We start from the raw sequence: 21,842 nt of genomic DNA on the forward strand, positions 1-21,842 counted from the left end.
TAAAGGAAACCCGGACAAAATAACCTCTTAAAGCTGCAGCACCATCACACTTGTCAGTACATCGAGCTGTCAAACAGGAACCAGGGATAACCCAGTCAGTCCTTTGGCCCTGCCCAATTGGACAAGGAAGAAGCCAGTCAGTCCCTTGAGTCACTTATACAGGAACAGCAGGAGGCCATTCCCACCTCAATACACTTACACGGGGGCAGAATGAGGAAATTGATTCTGATTCCTGATGAATGTCTTATGCCCAATACGTCGATTCTCCTGCTTCAAGGATGCTGTCTGACCCGCTGTGCTTTTCCAGCAATCGACTCTCTTCTCTGATCTCCAGCATCGGCAGTCTTAAGTGTTTCCTGAATGATGCTCTAACATGATGAACAAGTGGAGCAGAGGCTGCACAGACAGAGTGCTCCACGATGTTCCTCTTGGCTCTGTTGCTTATGATACACACGTGGGACTTTAACGTGGTTTTCAAGAGGTGAGCAGGGAAGCCATATGTCTTGTGCGAAGTCTCAAGAAGGCATCTTTCATCTCTGAGAAGGCAGTCTGGTGTTCTCTATGTAGGGTGGAATCTGGTGGGAATGTCTACCTGTTTCAGATGGAAGGTATTGTGGCTGCTGTTGGGGATTGTGAGCAATCTGACGTTCAGTACAGGGTTCACACGCCGACTGCACAATAACGTGGGGAGAGTTAATTTAGGCATATAAACTATTAGAAAGGTCACGTTAGACTGATGAATTGACTCTCTAAGATCAAATAATGCTGATCTTGTTCATGTTGACCTTGTCTAGTGCATGTCCTGTTCAGTGTAACCTGTATGCCTTACTCTGTCCAAGTCTATTTCCACCCTATGATCTGTCTGGCCATGCTTACTATGATCTTCCTCCACTGCTCATAAACAAAGTGTTTCCCTGTACTGAGGTACACGTGACAATAAATCAAACCAATCAATCCTGGGTAAATTATGGAATTTCTCTCCCTGTCACTGTCTGTTTTGGAAATAAGTGATCGCTGCCACTCCTCGTGTTTCAGCATCACCATTTCTTCGTCTCTCACAGCTCTACAGATTAAACATTCAGCTTATTCACTCTATCCTCATGTTACCATCACCCGTGTCTGTGGTAAGGAGATCATTCCTTAAAAAGGAGATCAAATCTGTAGAGAGTGCCCCAATGCTCTCTCAGCAAGGCTCTACAACAGCAGGAAGATGGCTTTACTTATGTACTCTGATCATCTTACAATGAAGGACAGCATACCATTGACTGCACCCATTACTTACACAAGGTTTGATTCGGAGCAGTCAGCATAGACTTGTGAGTGGGAGATCATGCATCCCAAATTTCTTAGAGTCCTTTGGTGAAGTGACCAAGAAGGTTAATGAGGGCAGAGCGGTAAATGTAGTCTCTTTGGATTTCAGTATGGCCTATGATAAGTTTCCACATGGCAGGCTGCTCAGGAAGGTTCAATCACGTAGAATACTGGGGGAACTGGCCAATTGGATACACAGTTGGGTTGATGGTAGGAAGCTTGTTAGACTGGAGGTTGGGTCCATAGCTTTTTGTTATCTCTGATTTGGATGAGAATATACAAGGCATGAATAGTAAGTTTGCAGATGACACTAAAATAAATGGCAGCATGATCAGTGAGGACATTTATCAGAAATTGCAGCAGGACCTTAATCAGGTGGGGAAGTGGGCTGAGAAATGGCAAATGGAATTTAATATAGAAGTGTGAGGTCTTGCAGTTTGGAATCTCAAATCAAGGTAGGAGTTTCACAGTGAATGGGCGGGCCTTAAGGGGTGTAGTGGGCAGAGAGACCGTGGAATTCAGGTGCACGGTTCACTGAGAGTGGAGTCACAGGTAGACAGGGCAGTGAAGAAGGCTTTTGACACACTGGCCTTCGTCAGGCAGGACATTGAGTATAGAAGTTGGGAATTTATGTTGCAGTTACGCAGGACTTTGGTAAGGCCGCACTTGGAGGATTGTGTTCAGTTTTGTCAACTTGTTATAGGGGGGATATAATGTAATTAGAAAGAGTGCAGAAGAAATTTACAAGGACATTGCCAGGACCCAATGGTCCGAGTTATAGGGAGAGGTTGGACAAGCTTTGACCTTTTCTTTAGAGTGTAGGAGAATGAGGAAGTCCTTATAGAGCTGTATAAGATCATGAGGGATATGGATAGGGTGAATGCTCTCAGTCTTTTCCAAAGTTTAGAGAATCGAGGAGGAATGGGGATCAGTTTCAGGTTAAAGGGAAAGGAATAAAAGGGAACCTGAGGGACCATTTATTTACATAAATGGCTGGTACTTGGATGAGCTGCCAGAAGATGTGCCTGAGGGGGATGCATTAACAACGTTTCAAAAGCATTTGGATAAATATGTCGATAGGAAAGGATTAGAAGGATATGGGACAACTGCAGGGAAATGGGGTTAGTATGAATGTACATTTACAAGGTGGAGTCGAACCTCTTTGTTAATTAAAACCAAACACCCAGAAAAGCTGGCCTCACCTCGTAATCTGTTAACATATGAGTGATACAGATCTCCTACATTCCACTATTTAAACAAAAAATGGCAAGTTAGTTTCTTAACTTTAATAGTGAACACTAAACAAAAACTATTCGCAAATACAAGCCCCTCTTTTCTTTGCTACTTACTATCTGACTCCAACTCTGTAAAAAATATACTGTTCCAACAACCCACATATTAAACGTTACAATCTCAAGACCACACAGTCTCTATCTTCCCCGCTGTCTGCACTCTTTCAGCTGCTGATCTCCCTGGGTCATTTTTTTTTAACTGCAAGTATGTTTTACATGAACATGTGTCTTTGATGGAGAGTGTTTGAGATGGTCAGTTAGCACTCCTGCTCTACAGCAGTTACTCTGCTGTTGGATGGCAGCAGCTCTCCCTCCAGTGTTCAAATGCTGGATTTATTTACTTCCAATGATACAATAATTCTCATAATTTGATTGATTTCCAGGTGTACGAACAATAATATTCAAATTCCATTGGCATCGGATATTCTGAGCATTATTTAAACTCTTTGATTGCATTTCAATTGCTGTCAAAAAAAACCCAAAACTCAGGCTTCCATTTCCCATCTAATTGTTACATTTGGAACAGTCTGACCTTTAGCTGGCATCTGTGGCTGTACTTTCGATTCAGCAAAACCCGTCCTATCTTAAAGTGAACAGACATTGATTAGCTTCCAGACAGTAACTCACTCCGCGCTATCTGTTATTCTGTATACTAACCTCCTTGAACCCCTCAATTACATTCCAGGCTGTAACACACCCCAGAATATCTGTTATTCTGGATATAAACCACCCTGAACCCCTCAATTAGATTCCAGGCTGTAACTTCCTGTCAGGGTTGAAAGGGAAGGCTGGTAGTTATTGGGAATGCTGGCTGACTAAAGAAATTGAGGGTTTCGTTCAGAAAAAGAAGGAAGCATATGTCAGGTATAGACAGGATCGATCGAGTGAATCCTTAGAAGAGTAGAAAGGAAGTAGGAGTATACTTAAGAGGGAAATCAGGAGGGCAAAACGCGGACATGAGATAGCTTTGGAAAATAGAATTAAGGAGATTCCAAAGTGTTTTTACAAATATATTAAGACCAAAGTGTAACTAGGGAGAGAATAGGGCCCCTCTAAGATCAGTAAGGCGGCCTTTGTGTGGAGCCACAATAAATGGGAGAGATATTAAATGAATATTTTGCATCAGTATTTACTGTGGAAAAGGATATGGAAGATATAGACTGCAGGGAAATCGATGGTGACATCTTGCAAAATGTTGCAGATATACAGAGGAGAAAGTGCTGGATTTCTTGAAATGGTAAAAGGTGGATAAATCCCCAGGACCTGATCAGGTGTACCTGAGAACTCTGTGGGAAGCTAGAGAAGTGATTGCTGGGCCTCTTGCTGAGATATTTGTATCATCGATTGTCACAGGTGAGATGCTGGAAGACTGGAGGTTGGCAAACGTGGTGCCAATGATTAAGAAGGGCGGTAAAGACAAGCCAGGGAACTATAAACCAGTGAGCCTGACCTCGGCAGTGGGAAAGTTGTTGGAGGGAATCCTGAGGGACAGGATGTACATGAATTTGGAAAGGCAAGGACTGATGCGGGATAGTTAACATGGCTTTGTGCGTGGGAAATCATGTCTCACAAACTTGATTGAGTTTTTTGAAGAAGTAAAAAAGAAGATTGATAAGGGCAAAGCAGTAGATGTGATCCATATGAACTTCAGTAAGGCATTCGACAAGGTTCCCCATGGGACACTGATTAGCAAGGTTAGATCTCATGGAATACAGGGCGAAGTCGCCATTTACATACAGAACTGGCTCAAAGGTAGAAGACAGAGGGTGGTGGTGGAGGGTTGTTTTTCAGACTGGAGGCCTATGACCAGTGAAGTGCCACAAGGATCAGTGTTGGGCCCTCTACTTTTTGTCATTTACATAAATGATTTGGATGCGAGCATAAGAGGTACAGTTAGTAAGTTTACAGATGACACCAAAATTGCAGGTGTAGTGGACATCGAAGAGGGTTTCCTCAGATTATAACAGGATCTCGACCAGATGGGCCAATGGGCTGAGAAGTGACAGATGGAGTTTAATTCAGATAAATGCGAGGTGCTGCATTTTGGGAAAGCAAATCTTAGCAGGACTTCTACATTTAATGGTAAGGTCCTAGGGTGTGTTGCTGAACAGAGAGACCTTGGAGTGCAGGTTCATAGCTCCTTGAAAGTGGAGTCGCAGGTAGATAGGATAGTGAAGAAGGCGTTTTGTATGCTTTCCTTTATTGGTCAGAGTACCGATTACAGGAGTTAGGAGGTCATGTTGCAGCTGTACAGGACATTGGTTAGGTCACTCTTGGAGTATTGCGTGCAATTCTGGTCTCCTTCCTGTCGGAAAGATGTTGTGAAACTTGAAAGGGTTCAGAAATGATTTACAAGGATGTTGCCAGCGTTGGAGGATTGGAGCTACAGGGACAGGCTGAACAGTCTGGGGTTGTTTTCCCTGGAGTGTCGGAGGCTCAGGGGTGAACTTGTCGAGGTTTACCCTGGGGTAAGGGAGTCCAGAACCACAGGGCATAAGTTTAGTTTGAGAGGGGAAAGATATGAAAGAGTCCTAAGGGACAACGTTTTCACGCAGAAGGTGGTACGTGTATGGAGTGAGCTGCTAGAGGAAGTGGTGGAGGCTGGTACAATTGCAACATTTAAGACGAATTTGGATGAGTATATGAATAAGAAGGGTTTGGAGGGACATGGGCCAGGTGCTGCCAGGTGGGACTAGATTGGGTTGGGATATCTGGTCGGCATTGACAGGTTGGACCTAAGGGTTTGTTTCCATGCTGTACATCTCGATGATTCTATGACTCTATAACTCACTCCGGGCGACCTGTTATTCTGCATATAAACCACCCTGAAACCCTCGATTAGATTCCAGTTTGTAATTCACTCTGGGGTATCTGTTATTGTACACATAATCGTCCTGAATCCCTTCATAAAATTCCAATCTGTAACTGACTTCCAATTTTAAGGGACTCTGTACATTAGCCACTTCAATCGTTTGATTAGATTCCAGTCTGTATCATACTCCTGAGTATCTGTTATTCTGTATATTAACCATCCAATCCAAACCCTGCCAAATTTGTCCACAGTGTTCAGGGATGTGTAGCTGAGGTGCATTAGTCAGGGGTAAATGTGGGGAAGTGGATCTGGATGGGTTATTCTTCTGTGGATCAGTGTGGTCTTGTTGGGCTGAAGGGCTTGTTTCCCCACTGTCGGGATTATATGAATCACCCGGAACCCTCTCTATTAGATTCCAACGTGTAACTCACTTTCATGTACATGTGACTGGCATGTTTCAAAAACACCCCAAAACCTTCAATTCTATTCCACTTCGATAAACACAAGGCGCTGCATTTTGAGAAAGCAAATTTGAGCAGGACTTATATCTTAATGGTCAAGTCCGAGGGAGAGTTGCTGAACCAAGAGACTTTGAAGTGCAGGTTCGTAGCTCCGTGAGAGTAGAGTGGCAGGTGGATAAGATAATGAAGGCAGCGTTTGGTATGCTTTCCTTTATTGGTCAGTGTTTTGAGTATAGACATTGAGAGGTCATGTTGTGGCTGGACTGGACATGGGTTAGGCCACTGTTGGAATATGGCATGCAATTCAGGTCTCCTTCCTATCGGAAGGATGTTGTGAAACTTGGAAGAGTTCATAAAAGATTTACAAGGAGGATGCCAGGGTTAGAGGATTTGAGCCACAGGGAGAGGCTGTATAGGCTGGGGCTGTTTTCCCTGGAGTGTTGGAGGCTGAGGGGTGATCTTATCAAGGTTTATAAAATCATGACGGGCATGGATAGGATAAATAGACAAAGTCTTTTCCTTGGGGTGGGGAGTAAAGAACAAAAGGGTTTAGTGTGAGAGGTAATATGAAAGAGTCCTAAGGGGCAACTTGTTCACTCAGAGGGTGGTACATGAATGGAATGAACTGTCAGAGGAAGTGGTGGGGGCTGGTATAATTGCAACATTTAAAATGCAGTTCGATGGGTATATGAATGGGAAGGTTTGGAGGGAGATGGGCCAAGTGCTTGAAAAAGAGACTAGAGTAGGTTAGGATATCTGGTCGGCATGGTCGGGTTGGACCAAAGGGCCTGTTTCCATGCTGTACATCTCTATGACTGTATGACTCCGTGATTTTGTGACTCATTCCTTGTTATCTGTTGTTCTGTATGTAAACCACCCGGAACCCCTCGATTAGATCCCAGTCTGTAACTCACTCCTGGGTATCTCTTCTGCTGTGTGTAAACCCTAAACGCCTCAATTAGATTCCAGTCTGGAACTCACTCCTGGGGATCTGTTATTGGATCTGTGAAGTGATCCTTGTTGGATGTTCGGCCGAAGACAAGATAAACTAAATGGTCAAATGTTACATTGAGAGCAAGAACACAGAAAGCTCCTGGTTCATTTCTGTCCTGTTACATATCTCCAAGTTTCAAATTGGGGCTGAACTTTTGTCACAATGGGGAAAGTCTCAAAAGCTGTTTACTGTCCTGCATGAATGCATCATCATAACATGAATTCTCTTGCAAGATAGGAAATGGAGACAGCTCCTGGAAGGTGTCTGTATCTCTGTGTGTGTGATTCGGTGTGTCTGTGAATGTCTGTTTGTGTGTGATTCTGTGTGCGTATTCAATGGTTTATATATTTTCAAACTGCATTGATATTGCCAGTCTCTCCTGCTTTTCCTAATTTATACACACTCAATAGACAATAGACAAAGACAATAGGTGCAAGAGTAGGCCATTCAGCCCTTCGAGCCTGCACCGCTATTCAATATGATCATGGCTGATCATTCCTAATCAGTATCCTGTTCCTACCTTATCTCCATAACCCTTGATTCATCTATCTTTGAGAGCTCTATCCAACTCTTTCTTAAATGAATCCAAAGACTGGGCTTCAACTGCCCTCTGGGGCAGAGCATTCCGCACAGCCACCACTCTCTGGGTGAAGAAGTTTCTCCTCATCTCTGTCCTAAATGGTCTACCCCGTATTTCTAAGCTGTGTCCTCTGGTTCGGCACTCACCCCTCAGCGGAAGCATGTTTCCTGCTGCCAGAATGTCCAATCCTTTCATCTTATACGTCTCAATCCGATCCCCTCTCAGTCTTCTAAACTCAAGGGTATACAAGCCCAGTCGCTTCAGTCTTTCAGTGTAAGGTAATCCCACCATCCCAGGAATTCACCTCGTGAACCTACGGTGCACTCCCTCAATAGCCAGAATGTCTTTCCTCAAATTTGGAGATCAGAACTGCACACAGTAGTCGTGCAGTTTTACTGATATAAAATGGTGGCTGTGGACAAATCTAAAACGTTTGCCTGACCGATTTGTGTCAGGAATACATTCAGCAAGGGAGAGGGGGCAACGTGTCAAAAGCCATTTCCATTCATTGATGCCAGCAGAGATAGGAAATGGAGACAGCTCTTTGAAGTTGAATAAAATGCAAATCCCAGAACCTTTTTACAGTGAATGCGGAGAGACAATGTGACATTCCAGTAAGGTCTGCCTTACTTTCCAAGCTCCTAATATATGAGAGAGACATACTATACAAAACCTGATAAAACTCAGCCACTGAATTGTAGATTTGCAGCGTTGAATCAGAATTCTGCCTGGCTAGGCCTCATCCCAAATTGAAGGGTTGCTCAAATTCCACACTGACCTTCTGTGGGATCAAATTGTGTGTTATCTACAAATAAAAGAAAATAATGCACCTGCAATTGAACAAAGCTTTTCTGGAACTTTGTGTCTCTGTTGGTTTAAGTATCTTTCAACAGGATTGAATATAAATGAGACAGTGAGAGATAGGTAGCACTATAACCAGAATGTCAGTGCAGTATAAAAGGTATATTAATACTTTCAGTGTAAGGGGAAAACAGAGGAGGATAGTCCTCAAACAAGGAAAATTGGGAGTCAGTAAAGTTGTGTAGTTTGTGACTGCATTATGTTTATTTGAGTCAAGATTTGAAACCACTTGGCCAATAGTACACTTTATGACTCACTCCCAGTTACAAGTTATTTCACGTAAAAAGGTTAACATATCCCTCGATTAGATTCCAGGCTGTAACTCCCTCCGGGCTATCTGTTATTCTGTATCTAAAACTCCCTGAACTCCTCGATTAGATTCCAGGCTGTAACTCACTCCGGGCTATCTGTTATTCTGTACATAAACCATCCTAAATCCCTCGATTAGTTTCCAATCTGTAACACACTCCAGGCTATCTGTTATTCCGTATATAAACCACCCTGAACTCCTCGATTAGATTCCAGACTGTAACTCACTCCATGGCATCTGTTATTCTGTACATAAACCATCCTAAACCACTCGATTAGGTTCCAACCTGTAACACATTCCAGGCTACCTGTTATTCTGTTTATGAACAACCCTGAACCCCTCAATTGGATTCCAGGCTGTAACTCACTCTGGGCTATCTGTTATTCTGTATATAAACCACCCTGAACCCTGCAATTAGATTCCAGGCTGTAACTCACTGCGGGCTACCTGTTATTCTCTATATAAACCACCCTGAATCCCTCGATTAGATTCCAGATTGTAACTCAATCCGGGGTATCTGTTATTCGTATATAAACCACTCTGAACCCCTTGATTAGATTCCAGATTGTAACTCAATCCGGGGTATCTGTTATTCGTATATAAACCACCCTGAACCCCTTGATTAGATTCCAGATTGTAACTCGCTCCGGGGTATCTGGTATTCTGTATATTAACCACCCTGAACCCCTCGATTCGATTCCAGTCTGTAACTCACTCCGGGCTATCTGTTATTTTGTAGATTAATCACCCTGAACCCATTGATTTGATTTCACTTCCTGACATGTTAAGCTCATGTTTCCAACACAATCTAATCTCAATAATGATTAATGTATCACTGGTCCTCCTATCTGCTGGCACTACCATCATGTTAACTTTCTAATGTTTACGTACATGATCACCTGTAGCAGTGAGTCGCAGGTAGACAGGGTGGTGCTGAACACATTTGGCACATTTGCCTTAATCAGTCAGAGCATTGAGTATAGGAGTTGTGGTGGCAGATTGCATCTATACAGGATGTTGGTGAGGCCGCTTTAAGAATACTGCGTACAACTCGGTTTTCTGCAGAAATGACTTACACGGATGTTCCAGGACTGGAGGTTTGAGCTTTAGGGAGAGGCTAATTACGTTGAGGTGCTTCCCCCTGGAGTGTCAGAGGTTGAGAGGCAACATTATAGAGGTTTATAAAATCATCAGGGACATGGATATTCTGAACAGCCATGTTCTACTCCCAAGGATAGGGGAGTCCAGAACAAGACAGCAGAGGTTGGAGGGGAGAGGGCGAATGATTTAGAAGGGACGAGAAGGTAAATATTCACACAGAGAGTGGTGTGTGGACAGAAAGTGCAGTCAGAGGAAGTGGTCAAGGCGGGTACAATCACAGGAGGAATATTGGCCAAATGCTGGCAAATGGGACTAAATCAGATTTGATATCTGATCGGAGTGAACAGATTGGACTAACGGGTCTGTTTCCGTTCTGCATGACTCTCTGATTCTATAAGATGGATGATGAATAATTCTGAAAGGACTTTTCAAGTCGGAATTCTCTTCAGTGGAAGGTTATCGTGTCTCTATGTTCACATTGATTGAAAGCTGTGTTAGTTAAATATTTGACAAAGAAGTGCACAATGGGACGCAGACAGGAAAGTGGAGCTGAGACCACAACCTGATCAGCTACAATTTTAGTGCCTGGTGGAGAAGGCTCAAAGTATCTAATGACCCACTCCTGCTCCTCAGTCCCATGTTTCTGTGTTCCATTCAGCCCCTCAAACCCGCTAGACAGGAGCAGTTGGAGGTTACTTACTCCTATAACCTGTTGCACAGAAACACAGGAGACATTTCAGCCCCTCAGTACTGTCCCACACGGTTTGAAGTGAATTGGGAAATGTAATTGGAAAACTCAGGCTTGGTATGAAAGAGGCCCCTCATCTCTCTTCACAGAGCTTCCCCTCTCTGCAACTTGTGCTTTATTTGTTGGTCATGTTGTACACTCAGATTCAATGTGAATACAGCCCCCATACCTCACTCAGGGATGGCTCACAAAATCCTCTGGTCGTCCCTGTCTGCAACATTCAATAACAGAACATTCATGAAAATAACACCCACTAACTTTCCAATAACAGAATCGGAGAACATCAGAAACAGGGGCATGTTGTTCACTCCCGAAGCCTGCCTTGCCCTTCTTTAAGATCATGACTGATCTGCTCCTGGTCTCAAATCTTCTTTCCTATCCAATTCTTCATCGCCCTCAACTCTCTGACAGGTCAATTTCCATCTATCTCCTCTTCAAATACGTTCCGTCATCTAGCTTCCCGAACACTCTTGAGAAGAGTGATCCTGACATTCAATATCACCTGTTTGAGGAAAACACTTGCTGCTCCTACATCATGGCCTATTGACGTGAACAAAAGAGGTTGCGTCAAGCGTTCAGATAAAAATGACTGGCCCCGATATCAAGGCAGTGGTTGACTTCTGTTGACATAAAGGAGCTTAACAAAACTGAACTTAATGGGAATCAGAGTAACCTCTCCAGTGTTTGGGGTCAAACATGGCACAAAGGAAGATGTTCATCATCTCAGTCCTGGGTCACCTCTGTGGGAGATCCTCAGAGTAGCTTCCTCTTCACAAACACCTTCAGCTGCTTCATCAATGTCTCCCCACCCTCACCTTCCCCACCATAAGATCAGAAGTGGGGATGATCACTGAAGGTTCCACAATGTTCAGAACATTTTGTCCCCCGTCAGCTCCTGAACTTGTCTTTGTCCGTGTGTAGCAGGATTCAGATTCCATTGAGACTTGTGCTGTTAAAGTGTCCGTAACATTCATGTAACAGCACTGCCTGACACTGCACATTGCCACAGTAAAACAAGAGTTCATTCAATACCTCAGGCTGGTTTCACAGGAATATGAGGAAGCCATTCAGCCCATTGACATTATTGGAGAAGAACAGGGATAGCCCATTCAGTGCCTCCAGCCTATTACTCAGGAAGGGAAGGAGTCTAGTGTGATGGGCCACACCAGAGCCCCTCGAAAATATTTGAAGGCGGTAGCCTTGATTCTAATGTTTTCTTATTTTAAAGGAAATGTAAAGTGTCTGTTCCAGATGCAATGTGACTGGTCAAAATATTCAGTGTGAAGCTAAACACCATCTTCTTAAACATGAAAGAGAAAATGAAACCAAAGAAAGAGGAATTTAGAATAACGTAATTTTATTGGACAAGTTAACAGAATAATAGATCTAGGAACTATTACTAATGAACTGTTCCAATATAGGGAAATCCCATAAACACAGCCCTTGGCAAAAAGGAATATTCAGACCCAGATTGTCACAAACATTTCTCCAATCCAAGAATTAAAAACAGTATCAAGAGAAATTTCAGAGAGAGTAGCAGCCAGGAGACATCCACTGAAGCTTCCAACTCTGTGGAGACCCCAATAGTTTCTGATGTTACTGAGAAACCAAAACCCAGAGATCCTAATCTGTGAGAGTTGGCCACACCCATTCAGGCTGAAATAAAATTAACCGAAGGCCTCCCTAGCTGTTACTCAAGTGGTCTTAACTGGCAAGCTTGGGAACAATCGTTCAATCTCTATCATAAAATAAACCAGGACAAAATAACATCTTAAAGCTGCAACATTGTCAGTACAATGAGCTGTCAAACAGAACCAGGGTTAACCAGTCAGGCCCTTGGCCCTGTCCAATCAGACGAGATTGAAGCCAATCACTCCCCTGAGTCACTTACACAGGAACAGCAGGAGGCCATTCCCACCTCAATGCACTTACACGGGGGCAGAATGAGGTAATATTTGCTGAATCCTGATGAATGTCTTATGCCCAAAACGTCGATTCTCCTGGTCCTCGGATGCTGCTTGACTCACTGTGCTTTTCCAGCAATTGATGCTCTAATCTGATCTCCAGCATTGGCAGTCCTTACTGTCTCCTAATTGATGCTCTAACATGATGAACAAGTGGGGCAGAGGCTGCACAGACAGACTGTTCCACGTTGTTCCTCTTGGCTCCGTTGTTTATGATACACACGTGGGACTTTAACATGGTTTTCTAGTGGTGAGGAGGGAAGCCATATGTCTTGTGTAAAGTCTCAAGAAGGCAACTTCCATCTCCAAGAAGACAGCCTGGTGTTCTCTATGTAGGGCGGAAGCTGGTTGGAATGGCTACCTGTTTCAGATGGAAGGTATTGTGGCTGCTATTGGGGATTGTGAGCAACATGACGGTTCAGTAGGGTTCACTCACCGACTGCACAATAACGGAGCGAGAGTTAATTTAGGCAAATAAACTATTCGGAAAGTCACGTTAGACTGATGAATGGACTCTCTAAGTTCAGTTAATGGTGATCTTGTTCATGTTGATCTTGTCTAGTGCATGTCCTGTTCAGTGTAATCTGTATGCCTTACTCTGTCCAAGTCTATTTCCACCCTATGATCTGTCAGGCCATGCTTACTATGATCATCCTCCACTGCTCAAAAACAAAGTGTTTCCCTGTACTGAGGTACACGTGGCAATAAATCAAACCAATCAATCCTGAGTAAAGTATGGAATTTCTCTCCCTGTCAATGTCTCTTTTGCAAATAAGTGATCGCTGCCACTCCTCGTGTTTCAGCGTCACCATTTCTTCGTCTCTCACAGCTCTACAGTTTAAACTCTCAGCTTATTCACTCTATCCTCATGTTACCATCACCCGTGTCTGTGGTAAGGAGATCATTCCTTAAAAAGAGCATCAAATCTGTAGAGAGTGCCCCAAAAGCTCTCTCAGCAAGGCTCTACAACAGCAGGAAGACGGCTTTACTTATGTACTCGAATCATCTTACAATGAAGGACAGCATACCATTGACTGCACCCATTACTTGCACAGGGTTTGATTCAGAGCAGTCAGCATAGACTTGTGAGTGGGAGATTATGCTTCCCAAATTTCTTAGAGTCCTTTGATGAATTTACCAGGACGTTTGATGAGGGCAGAGTGATAGATGTAGTCTCTATGGATTTCAGTAAGGCCTTTGATTAGGTTCCACATGGCAGGCTGCTCAGGAAGGTTACATCTCGTAGAATGCGGGGGGAACTGGCCAACTGGATACACAGTTGGCTTGATGGTAGAAAGCAGAGGGTTGAGTGGAAGGATGTTTGTCAGACCGGAGGCTTGGTCCATTGCTGTTTGTTATCTATGATTTGGTTGAGAATATGGAAGGTATGATTAATAAGTTTGCAGATGACACTAAAGTAATTGGGAGCGTGATCAGTGAGAATGTTTATCAAAAGTTGCAGCAGGACCTTAACCAGGTGGGGAAATGGGCCGAGCAATGACAAATGGAATTTAATATAGAAGCGTGAGATCTTGCATTTTGGAAACTGAAATCAAGGGAGGAGTTTCATTGTAAATGGTCTTAAGGGGTGCAGTGGGCAGAGGGACCTTGGTGTTCAGGTGCACGGTTCTCTAAGAGTGGAGTCACAGGTCGGCAGGGCAGTGAAGAAGGCTTTTGGCACATTGGCATTCATCAGGCAGGATATTGAGTATAAAAGTTGGGAAGTAATGTTACAGTTACACAGGAATTTGGTAAGGCCGCACTTGGAGTATTGTGTTCAGAGTTTGTCACCTTGTTATGGGGACGATGTTATTAAATTAGAAAGAGTGCAGAAGAAATTTACAAAGACGTTGCCAGGACCCAATGGTCTGAATTATAGGGAGAGGTTGGACAAGCTAGGACCTTTTCTTTAGCGTGTAAGAGACTGAGGGAGTCCTTATAGAGCTGTGTAAAATCACGAGGAGTATGGATAGGGTTAATGCTCTCAGTCTTTTTCCAAGGTGTACAGAATCGAGGATTAGAGGGGATCAGTTTAAGGTTAAAGGGGAAGGAATAAAAGGGAACCTGAGGGGCCACTTCTGGTACAGGGATGAGTTGCCAGCAGATATGGTTAAGGGGGGGTACATTAGATTAGATTAGATTACTTACAGTGTGGAAACAGGCCCTTCGGCCCAACAAGTCCACACCGCCCCGCCGAAGCGCAACCGACCCATACTCCTACATCTACCCCATACCTAACACTACGGGCAATTTAGCATGGCCAATCCACCTGACCTGCACATCTTTGGACTGTGGGAGGAAACCGGAGCACCCGTAGGAAACCCACGCAGACACGGGGAGAACGTGCAAACTCCACACAGTCAGTCGCCTGAGGCAGGAATTGAACTCGGGTCTCTGGCGCTGTGAGGCAGCAGTGCTAACCACTATGCCACCGTGCCACCCACGAACAACCAATTAACAACCCATTTCAAAAACATTTGGATAAATATGTGGATAGGAAAGGACTGGAAGCATATGGGCCAACTGCAGGGAAATGGGGTTAGCGTGGATGGATATTTATAAGGTGGACTCGAACCTCTCTGTTAATTAAACCCGAACACCCAGAAAAGCTCGCCTCACCTTGTAATCTGTTAAAATATGAGCGACAGAGATCTCCTACATTCCACTATTAAAACAAAAATTATCAAATTAGTTTCTTAACTTTAATAGTGAACACTAAACAACAACTATTCGCAAATACAAGCCCCTCTTTTCTTAGCTACTTACTATCTGACTCCAACTCTGTAAAAATATGCTGTTCCAACAATCCACATATGAAACATTAAAATCTCAAGACCATACAGTCTCTATCTTTCCCGCTGTGTTCACTCTTTAAGCTGGTGATCTCCCTGGGTCATGTTTTTTTATTGCAAGTAGGTTTACATGAAAATGTGTCTTTGATAGAGAGTGTTTGAGATGGTCACTTAGCACTCCTGCTCTACAGCAGTTGCTCTATTGTTGGATGGCAGCAGCTCTCCCTCCAGTGTTCAAAATGCTGGATTTATATACTCGCCATGAAATAATAATTCTCATAATTTGATTGCTGTCCAGGTGCCCAAACAATAATATTCAAATTCTGTTGATTTCTGGTATCCTGAGCGTTATTTAAACTCTTTGGTTGCATTTGGATGGCTGTCAAAACAGCAACCAAAACTCAGGTATCCATTTCTCAGCTAATGGTGACATGTGGAACAGTGTGACCTTTAGCTGGCATCTGTGGCTTTAATTTCTATTCAACAAAACCCGATCTGTCTTAAAGTGCCCATACATGCTTTTGGCTTCATAACATCTTCCTGCTTCAGAAAATAAAATGAACCAGCAGAATGAAAAGATGGCATCATTCGTTTTCCTCTAATTCTTAATCCCAATTATATGAAATACAAAAGTAGTAATCTCAGTTAAATCATTCATATTAATTCTGCACACCAATACAACACTGGAATAAGTCTAATCTTATCTACACTGCTTTCCTTTAAATCCGCGAAAACCCATCTGCTATCACATTGTAGGGGCCACAGCCTGTACAGTTTGTGAGTTTAAAGTCGGTAAGGTAAGACTCCAATTAAATAGTCTCATATTCTGGTCTTTAAATATTTCAAAAAATGTGAGAGATTTGTTGTTGTCCACAACCATCTCCGACAATTTGTTTGTCATATAAACATTAAAATATTGTCAGGCCAGTATGAAAATTAATCATTCTTTTTCAATAATGAAGATTTTGTATTTTTTTTCTGGTGGATATTGAGTTTTTTCAACAAGTAGCCAATTAGCCATACAATTCCGTCATCCTCTTTCTGTATCAATACATCTCCGACCCCTATATCCCAAGCATCAAACACAATTTTCAAAGGGTTTCAGAATATTTGGTGTAGCTAAAACTGATGTGGTGATTAATCCTGCTTTAAAATTCTCAAATGCCTCCTGGAATTGTTCTATCCACCACAATTCAATGTTCTTCTTTAATAAGTCCATTAGAGGTGCCAATACGCTGCTGAAGTTTGGGACAAACTTCCGATAGAATCCATTCAGTTCCAAAAATCGAAGCACCTCTTTCTTCGAGGATGGTCATGGAATTTCCTCAAAGCCCTTCGTATTTGTGTTCCATGGGGTCAACCTTCCATGTCCAATGCAATATCCCAAGAATGTTACCACTGCTTTCGTGAATTCTGTTTTCTTTAAGTTTATTACTGAGTTTGCTTCTTGTAATCATTCAACATTATCGGTCAACTGTAACATGTGAGCTTTCAATCACTTGCTAAAGATCACTACATCATAAAGATAAGCTGCAAAATTTGTTCATATGGCCACAACTCTGTTTCTGAGTCTTAAATGTGGCTTGTGCATTATTCATCCATATGAAATATTCGATAAAGGTTATTTTGTCATCTCTGGTATCTTTACTGGGTAGTTAAACTGACTCCACATTTTTTTTTTATTTGAAAGGGGCCACGAAACCTGGCTTTGAAGAGATTTCTTACCACTGGTGACAATACTAATACGTCATCCCCACGGGAAATCTTCAAAGTTTCAGAGTTTGTATTTGCCACCTCCTTCACTCTATGCTGTGCTCTTCAGATACTGTTTAGCAAACTCACCTACTCCATCTACTCTCTCCTTCACCTCACACACAGAATCCAGGTGTGAGATTTCCGACTTCGGTCCTGTCAATTTATATTTAATTAATTTCAGAGGAGCTCTCACTTCATGTACGAATATTAACTCAAAGGAAGTAAAGTGAGTAGATTTATTTGGGACATCACTAATGGCAAACACTTCAATGGGACACCTTTATCACAATCATTTGGCAAACCCTGACAGTAGCTGTTAACATAGTCTTCAGCATCTGATGCTAACTTTACAAGGCTCCCTGGGATTCAGGATGGGACGCACTTGATTTGAAGTGTTGTATGCCTAAGCCATCCATGACTTCCTTAAACAGCTGAGCGGTAAAATGAGACCCTTGGTCTGACTGAATCTCTCTGGGCAGCCCACAGCGTGTAAAGAAAGCTACCAACTCCGCCACCTCCCTTTTTGCCTTGGCACTCCAATAATGGAATTGCCTCTGGAAATCTGGTAGACACATCCAAGAAAGTAAGCAAATATTGGTTTCCACTTTTACTTTAGAAAGGGGAGCAACACAATTTATCATAACACACATGCAAGTTCTTCGAATGCAGGAATTGGCAAGAAAAGTGCTGGTTTTGTTACTGCCTGTTACTTACCTACCATTTGGGATGTATGTCACGTACAACAAAAATTAACAGCGTCCTTGTGCATTCCAGGACAGTGGAAATGCTTCTGTACCTTAGCCTGAGTCTTCTATACACCTAAGTGACCGCCTGCAGTTAGTTTATGAGCTACCCATAACACTGTACGTTAGTGCTAACACAATCTGGTGCACGTCGGACCATTTCCCTTTTGCAGTAACCTATCGGGGTCTCCATTTTAATTTTATGATTCTATCTTTAAGTTAATAACGTTCAACAATATATTCTGATTCCTTTTCTGTGTGTGTGCATGTGTATGTGTGTGTGAATGTGTGTGTATATATCTGTTGTAAGTCCATTAGCCTTTCTGGACTAAACCCCTCTGCCTGATCCTCTGCCTGTTCAGGTTTATCCTGCACCGTTACATCAAACAGGGGGTCAGTTCACTGAGCATCAACCCATTTGTCTTTTTCGTTCGGTTTTACTTCCTGCTGTAACTTATGACAGTGGGATCTTGTTACTACACAGTCTGGAAAAATTCCTGGGTAATTTTCTTTTAACTCACCAATTCCCTAGTCTTCCTTTGGCTTCTCCACCACAAGGAGTGCCTATCCCTCCTCACCTCCTGCTAAATCGTTCCCAAGAACAAACTGTATTCCTGGACCTGACACTCTGTTACTCACTGTCACTGTTACTTCCCTAATCTTGATTTGGCATTCCATCCTGATGTTACACAAGGGAATGCTTAATTTATGTCCCCATTCCACAAATTAACACACTCTTGATGAACATGCCAGAAAGAGTGAAAAAACCTTTCATCTCTTCCTATTAGAGGGTGAGAGAGTGAGGGCTGCAGATGCTGGAGATGAGAGTTGAAAAGTGTGGGGCTGGAAAAGCACAGCACGTCGGCAGCATCCGAGGGGCAGGGGCGTTGACGTTTCAGGCATAAATCCTTCATCAGGAAAATGGGAGGTAAGGGAGGGGGAAGGAGGTTGAGAAATAAATGGGAGGGTGGGGATGGAGCTGGGTGGAAGGGAGCTTGGAAGGCGATAGGTAGATGCAGGGAGGGTGTGATGGTGATAGGTCGGTGAGGAGGGTGATAGGACTCCTATCAGTGGTAGGACAGCTGGAACCCTCAAACTGTTCCGCATCAATGTTGACTTCACCAAATTTCAAATCTCCCCTCCACCAACCTCTCCCAGATCCAACCGTACAACCTAGCACTGCCCTCTTGGACTGCCCTAACTAGACCTCTTCCTTTCCACCTATCGACTTCACCCTATCCTCCGACATATCACTATCACTCCCACCTACATCATCTTATTGCCTTCCCAGTGACCCTTCCACCAGCTCAGCTACTACCCTCGTATTTATCTTTCAGTCCCATTGTCCCCCAACCACATTCCTGACGATGGGTTTCTGCCTGATATTCGATTGTCCTGCTGTTTGGATGCTGCCTGATCTGTTGTGCTTTTCCAGCGCCTCACTTCTCAACTATTAGAGACTGAGCAGATCCCATATCTCACAAAATTATAACTTCTTGTCGTTCTCCCCCTGTTCTTTCTGAGTAAACTTTATCCACAGAGGTGAATTCTTTTGAGAGATCAGGCACTACCTCCATACCCAGCCCTTGCCTAGGCTGTGCAATTTCCTGCAGCTCCTCGGCTCCACTTGGGGTCTCCTTTACCAGTTTCACTACTGCCACTGGGCTGAGCCTCTTCTACCACATCTTTCCCCAAAGTGTCTTCCTTTAACGCCCAGCACGGTGTGTCCCAGTTTACTGCAGTGAAAACAACATTTCCACTGTGCCCTTCCTAAACCACCAGCACTGTAATTTTATGTGTTCCACTCCCTTATAGCGAGAGCACCTGAGGCCTTTCACCACCTTTCAACCCCCTTGGGCTTCTTTCTTCACCTGTGGTAAAATATTGTGAACTACTGTTCGCTTTGTAATGTGTGATCGTCCCTTCTCCCAATTACTATCCCTCACGGGATGAAATTCCTGCCAGAAGCTAAATTTCATCACATTGCACAATGCATATTTACCTGCCATTTCTGCCGCGCTGCTCACTTCTTGAACTTTCTATTCATTCACATGAATTTTTACTATCTCTGGAAGTGAGTCTTTTAACTTCTCCAGCAGATTAATCTCCCTTCAGGCCTCACAGGTCTTATCCATTTTTAAGGCCAGCACCCACTTGTCAAAATGACTGTTGTTAATTCTTTCAAACTCAATATAAGTCTGACCTGGTTCCGTCTCTATTTTTCTGAACTTCTGTCTATATGCTTCTAGTACCAATTCATAACCAATCAAAATAACCAATTTAACATCTTGATAATCTCTTGATCCCTCATCTGACAGCGCTGCACATACCTCACCAGCTGGGCCCATCAGCTTAGTCTGAACTAGCATTACCCACAAGTTCACTGGACACGTCATCTGCCTAGCCATTTTTTCAAATGAAATGAAAAAGGGTTTGACAATTTTCTCAACGAAATATGGCAAGTTACTAACCTAGTTGTATACATCCCTACGTTCTCCCTTCATCTCCATCCTGTTAATTTAAATTTCTTGTCTAATTCCCAACTTCTGAATTTCAAATCCCCTCTCTCTTTCTTTTTCCTCTCTTTCTCTTTCGTCTCTCTCTGTTTCCATCCCTTTATTTATCTTCTAACTCCAGTTGCCACATTTGCAATTTAAGTTTTTATAACTCTACTGCAGTTGCCTGTTTCTCTGATACATCAAAGTGCTTAACCAACTCCATTACAATTTCAGCTTCCCTTTTCTCCCTGGTTGAACCCAATTCCAACCTATTTGCTAATTCTAACAAATGTCCTCCTTCTGTCTTTCTAAACTTCCTTGGAAAATTTGGGAACCTCTTTAGTAATGTGAACAGCCATTTCCCTCACTTTTCATTTAACCAACCACAAGTAACAAAATTAAACGAATTTTCCCACTGGTTTTATTTGAAGATCAAAGTCACTAATTGCAATGAGTTGGAATTTGCTGCGACCTGTTGTATCTCAAATCTGTTCAGATCGGTCCAAGTGCCACACGGCAAGGCCCCAAACTGTTATGACATCAATGTCGAACCCCTCTGTTAATTAAAATCACACACCTAGAAAAGCTCACCTCACATCATAATCTGTCAAAACGTGAGCGATAGAGAACTCCTAAATTCCACTAATAAACAACAAACAACAATTTATATCTGTGCAAGTAAGCTCGCTGAGCTTGAAGGTATGTTTTCAGAAGTTTCGTCACCATGACGAGGTGACATCATCAGTGGGAGCATCTGCTGAAGTGCTGGTGGGATATCCCACCTCTCTATTTATAGGTCTTGGTTTCTTAAAGTGGGTGAAGTCATTTCCGGTTATTTTAACAAGAGAATGTAGACAGGATCTAAATTGATGCGTTTATTGATGGACTTCTGGTTATAATACGATTCCTCTAAGAAGGTCCTTGCGTGTCTTAGTATGTGTGTGTGCTTTGTCCCAGTCAAAGTGGTGCCCTTCTTTGTCTGTATGTACGGAACGTAGTGATAGTGGATCATGTCTTTTGGTGGCTAGTTGGTGTTCTGTTGTTTATTTACAATGTGTTGTGCACATATGAAAAATGCGACTTATCTGCACACACACATTGATTAAACAGTGTATATAAAATCATTTTTCCACCATTGAAACTGTCCTGTTATTGTGTTACGAGGATAGATTAGATTAGATTAGATTACTTAGTGTGGAAACAGGCCCTTCGGCCCAACAAGTCCACACCGCCCCGCCGAAACGCAACCCACCCATACCCCTAACATCTACCCCTTACCTACACTACGGGCAATTTAGGATGGTCAATTCACCTGACCTGCACATCTTTGGACTGTGGGAGGAAACCGGAGCACCCGGAGGAAACCCACGCAGACACGGGGAGAACGTGCAAACTCCACACATTCAGTTGCCTGAGGCGGGGCGGTGTGGACTTGTTGGGCCGAAGGGCCTGTTTCCACACTAAGTAATCTAATCTAATCTAATCTATCCTCGTAACACAACAACAGGACAGTTTCAATGGTGGAACAATGATTTTATATACACTGTTTAATCAATGTGTGTGTGCAGATAAGTCGCATTTTTCATATGTGCGCAACACATTGTAAATAAACAACAGAGA

This window comes from Chiloscyllium punctatum, chromosome 34 (genome assembly GCF_047496795.1).
Source record: "Chiloscyllium punctatum isolate Juve2018m chromosome 34, sChiPun1.3, whole genome shotgun sequence".
Lineage (NCBI taxonomy): Eukaryota > Metazoa > Chordata > Chondrichthyes > Orectolobiformes > Hemiscylliidae > Chiloscyllium > Chiloscyllium punctatum.